Source organism: Glandiceps talaboti, chromosome 4 (assembly GCF_964340395.1).
Source record: "Glandiceps talaboti chromosome 4, keGlaTala1.1, whole genome shotgun sequence".
NCBI lineage: Eukaryota > Metazoa > Hemichordata > Enteropneusta > Spengelidae > Glandiceps > Glandiceps talaboti.
In genome coordinates, this window is record NC_135552.1 from 28,122,162 (window position 1) to 28,128,161 (window position 6,000).

Here is a 6,000-nt window from a genome sequence, read left to right on the forward strand (position 1 = left end):
GCCATTTTGTGATTGCAGATGTTGTCCCGGCGTTTTTACATGTTAAATTCGAATAAACAAAACACATATTTTTTTTTTCAGTTTACCTTGATTAATTTTCATACCATCCACTTCATGAATCAGAAAGTTTATTTGATATGGCGTCATATGTCACTTAAAATGGTACCTGGATTAGGGTAAATGCGGTCCAAACGGATAATATTACACGTTTTATTCTGTTTTCAAATAGGTTCAATGAATAATGAAGCAAGTAGTTACATCTATCGTTTTGACAATGAAACACTTTTTATAAAACCGCTTGTATATTTCATTCTAAGCGTTACAATTTTTTGCTATATTTTGTCTTCATTCAGTTTGTAGGATGACTTATTGGTAAGTTATTGTAGTTAATAAAAAAATGTCTTGTTGCCCAATTATCGATTTTTTTTATACAACAAACAAATTGACTACATCAACTGATCAGTTGTTTTCTGTAAAAAAAAAAGAAAAGAAAAAAAAAAAAGGTTTTCCAATTGGTGCCTGAAAGTCAAATTGAAAAGTCGAGTCATATTTAATTGGAAATCCACCCATTGCCATGGCAACGATATTGGTGACAGTGAGAGTGATAGCTGAAGAACCATTTTAGAATTATGATTAAATTGTCTTCCATGTAGTTCTGGTTTGATTTTTAACTGGTAGGTAAAGCCTCAGACAACCAGGTAAAGCCAGTAGTTACACATATAAATGGGGGTCATAATGCCAAACGTGCAAGCCCAGATTTTCCCGACAGTTAAATCAAAATGAAACAATGGGACATTTGAACATGTGTACAATATTCTAAGTTATCTTGAGGCATTGGTAATATTATGAAATGCACAATTATATGCACTATTTCTAAATATTTGGCAGAAATATACATGAACTGAATATCCATGACAACACGCGTTTGAAAGATATAGATATAATAAATACGTTATACTGGAGGTTAGCATCTGCCCATTTCGAACTTAGCAGACACGTAGCAATTTCGTATTGTTTACTTCAACATGTACATAGCAAACATGAACCAGATATAAATAAATAACACGTTTTGACCTGAAATGTGTCAATATAACTTAAATAGTCACAAATCCAAGGAACTATGTACATGTCGAACTGAAATATACATATACTGACTTTACATACAGCCCATTTCAACATATACTGACTTTACATACAGCCCATTTCAACATACACTGACTTTACATACAGCCAATTTCATGTTACTGTTCACTGTTCGATACGCCCATAGACAGTGGAGGGGACAACTGTCTGTGTATGATACAACCATGCAGAAACCAATGTTTTACACAAAGATAGCACGATTGCAATTTCTTCTACATTTTGTCTATTTTAAACGTATTGTCACCATAGACAGACAGACCATACACAGGCACCAATGCTATGATGTCTGCATGGTGGCACATTTAGTTCATTTGATTTCATTTATTTATAGCCATGATAATATCTAATGATTAGCCGGTATGGGTTTGTTTGCATATTGCGTGCCTGTTTGGCGGCATTATCAAAATAAACTGTTATTCAACTTTGCTGCTGAGTAGGCAATGTTGTGACTATTATAGCTAGCTCCACTTCAATGCATCAGGGCGTGTTCAGTAATGTAACAACATGTTGCAGTATTTCATCGTTCATACTTCGATTGAAAGCACTGTAATTAGTGTAGTATGTACAGTTTGCATCGAACAGAGCCGATGAATACTAACACAAAACGGGCTGTATGTACATCGTATCACGAACTGAAATATGCACACATCGAACTAAACTGAATACGCAACATGCTGTGGCCATATGGGTGAGGATTGGGTATTTATTTTGGATTTTTAATTTATAAAACAATTTTATCATGGCTTCCTACTTGAAAATTTAATGTGAAACAACATATACCAAGTCCTTGTTTGTAACTCGATAAATTGCTAAAGACTGATAAATGTGTAGAATATTTGTTATTGTACGTACAACAACAAACTTTTTTTATTCATTTTTTTTGCAATGCATTGAGTTGCAAACACAGACTTGGTCAATTCACACTGGTTTTTTTTAAAGAATTAAGCCATCATAAAATTGTGTTATGAATTGAAAATTCAAAATAAATACCTAATCCTCATCCATATGGTCACTTTAAAATGAAATGTGCAAATGTCTTCTTCTTTTTAAACTGGGCGTCTGCGATTGTCTGAGTGTCTGTTAGACAACAGTATTGATTGTCGATATTTGATACTCTCTCATCTATTCCCTCGTCCATAGGCAGATATCACTGGATTTAACACAAAAAACGATGTCTAGACAATATTTCTTTCTAATATTCATTTAGACTTTCAGATTTGAGTACCAATTACAAGTACATACTGCTATAACAGTTTTGGCCTGGTACTTTTGTGAACTATAGTGCATACGTTGACAAAATCTTAATCACTGCTGTGTTCTGTTCTCTAGAACCAAAAGAATGCTGTAGAGGCTATCCTAACATATGCGAACTTACTCCGGGTTTTTTTTCTACATATAGTCCGTCTGGACATCGTCACTAGGAAAGGACAGGACAGGTAGATATGATAGGGTCTTCCGTACAATTGCATCCCAGACATTAACCACACAATTTGACTGACATGTATGTTTCTTGTAATGTAGATATTATACAAGATATTTATTTGTCAATGTCTTCTGAACGAGTTAAAAATTCTACCCAGACTGATAGTAGTAGAAATTGGGTATTTTGATTAGATATTACCAGAGGAGTACATATAGAAAGTTTAACTAACATATATTCTGTCTAAATGCCTGTATTTTTGGTAAAGGGAGTGATGTCTTTTTAACAAAGTAAAACTCACTATATTTTGTTGGTTGCAAATTTATATTAGATTAAATCTACATCTCATTGGGTGATGTACTGAAATAACTACTACCAGGGTAGTAAATATAATAACTACTGCCAGGTTAGTAAATATAATAACTACTACCAGGGTAGAAAATATAATAACTACTACCAGGGTAGTAAATATAATAACTACTGCCAGGTTAGTAAATATAATAACTACTACCAGGGTAGTAAATATAATAACTACTACCAGGGTAGTAAATATAATAACTACTACCAGGGTAGTAAATATAATAACTACTACCAGGGTAGTAAATATAATAACTACTGCCAGGGTAGTAAATATAATAACTACTACCAGGGTAGTAAATATAATAACTACTGCCAGGGTAGTAAATGTAATAACTACTACCAGGGTAGTAAATATAATAACTACTGCCAGGGTAGTAAATATAATAACTACTACCAGGGTAGTAGATATAATAACTACTACCAGGGTAGTAAATATAATAACTACTACTACCAGGGTAGTAAATATAATAACTACTACCTGGGTAGTAGATATAATAACTACTACCAGGGTAGTAAATATAATAACTACTGCCAGGGTAGTAAATATAATAACTACTGCCAGGGTAGTAAATATAATAACTACTACCAGGGTAGTAAATATAATAACTACTGCCAGGGTAGTAAATATAATAACTACTACCAGGGTAGTAAATATAATAAATACTGCCAGGGTAGTAAATATAATAACTACTACCAGGGTAGTAAATATAATAACTACTGCCAGGGTAGTAAATATAATAACTACTACCAGGGTAGTAAATATAATAACTACTGCCAGGGTAGTAAATATAATAACTACTACCAGGGTAGTAAATATAATAACTACTACCTGGGTAGTAAATATAATAACTACTACCAGGGTAGTAAATATAACAAGTTCACCTTACATTTCTTCTGTCTAAAATGTTTTAATTTCTAATAAACGCGAAGCTATGGTTTTGAAACCAATGAGGAACGCTGTCTTTCGTTGCCCCCCCCCCCCTCCCCCCCCCGCCCCAGTGTATTATGAATTACTAGGATAACATCTTGTCTGAGGATTTCTAGATAGTAAGTTTAATCGCCATATATTCCCTCCAAATGTTTTTATTTTATGTAAACGGAGTTAGTAATGATATTGACCGTCTGTGTATTTGCAGTAATACCGTTGAACCGTTGATTTCACTTCAGTGATTGCTACAATCAGATAGGATTAAACGCTGAAAGCACTAGACTATAACGATATCTTGACTAGGATAAGTTTGGAGATGACATTTACAAAAAACAGAAGCCTCTTTATCTACAAAATTGCTCGGCCATTAGTAATCAAATCTAATTACACAAACGTAATGAGTGTCCTCACTGTCAGTATATATATGTAGTTCAGTGTATGTATGTATGTATGTATGTATGTATGTATGTATGTATGTATGTATGTATGTATGTATGTATGTATGTATGTATGTATGCATGCATGTATGTATGTATGTATGTATGTATGTATGTATGTATGTAGACCTTTCGTGTTGGGTCTATGGTTTGTACCATGAAATAGTTATGGACAGGAGACTAACTTTATCAGTAGCCAATAAGGAAATTACCATATCTTTCGCAAACGAAATATATACCATTGAAGTTTGCAATATTTGACCAACAGATAAAATTACTCTCTAGGCCATATGATGACAACTTGGAAAAGTGTGATAATAGGATTATATAGCCAGGGCGATATTCTTAACTTTTACACAATAGAAAATCTCGTACAAGCTTAGTCAAGTGTCATACATTCAGACAAAATGGAAGAGACAGTGTGGAAGTGAGGAAACTACGAGATCATGGGAAGTGAAACGGGGATCCCTTCCAACGGTTATATCCTCTAGACTAGATTTACATTCGTGACCTGCCTTTGACATGTTAAGATCACTACAAATTCGTACAATCATCTCCGAGTGTTACGATCGTAGATGCATTAGGTTCACTATGTTATCATTACTTGGATCCAGACTCATTTTTTGCCAGGCCAATTTAGTATTATAAGAAATATATAAAGTTCATTTCTCCATGTCCTCAACTCTACGTCGATGGAATTTTAGGTTATCGTGTGTCGGTGTTATGCCAGACAGAAGGTGTGACTTATCATTACGTTAGGGATGCCATAATTTCGATTCGTGTAATTAGTGTCTAGAGCTAAAAACGTCGTGAAAAAAAATGCACTGTTTACGTTTGCGTTATAATCCTTCTTGCTTGATGGTACAAACAGCTTACAGCCCTCTTGGAGTGACAAATGCGGGTTATGCCCTTATTTGTCATCTGAATCCGGCGGGCTGTAACCTTTATATGTATGTAATGTATGTATGTATGTATGTATGTAATGTATGTAATGTATGTATGTATGTATGTATGTATGTATGTATGTATGTATGTATGTATGTATGTATGTATGTATGTATGTATGTATGTATTATGTCTGTCTGTCTGTCTGTCTGTCTGTCTGTCTGTCTGTCTGCCTGTCTGTCTGTCTGTCTGTCTGTCTGTCTGTCTGTCTGTCTGTCTGTCTGTCTGTCTGTCTGTCTGTCTGTCTGTCTATCTGCGTCTCTCTGGCTGTCTTTTTTTAAATACTTTCTTACCTACCTGCATGTCGATATGTATACAGTGACAAGTCTCAGGCTAATATTTCCATGTTATTTCTTTTACCATGGTAATGCCAGTAAAAGTGCAAATAAAAAATCTGACATATCTGAGCTCGAGAGCGTGACGTTAATTGTTTGTTACCAATCAAGTGACGTCCACAATATTGAAAACAAAGTAGATAACTATAAGTGCATATCCCCTAGGGTCGTATAGAGGACACTGTAACACGGTTATCACTTTCTTTTTGACGTTATGTGCTAGATTAATGTTTCCATGGTGAAAGTGGAATAATAACGGGAGGGTGCCGAGATTCAAATAACTGACGTAGGAATGAATAGAAGGGCAGCACAGCGGCAGTTATCCTTTTAACCACAGCCTTTAACGTTAACATTCACCATTCAATAAAGTGAGATATTTTATTATGTCAATGACTACCCTCATAATTGTCTATATACAGGTAAAACACAAAA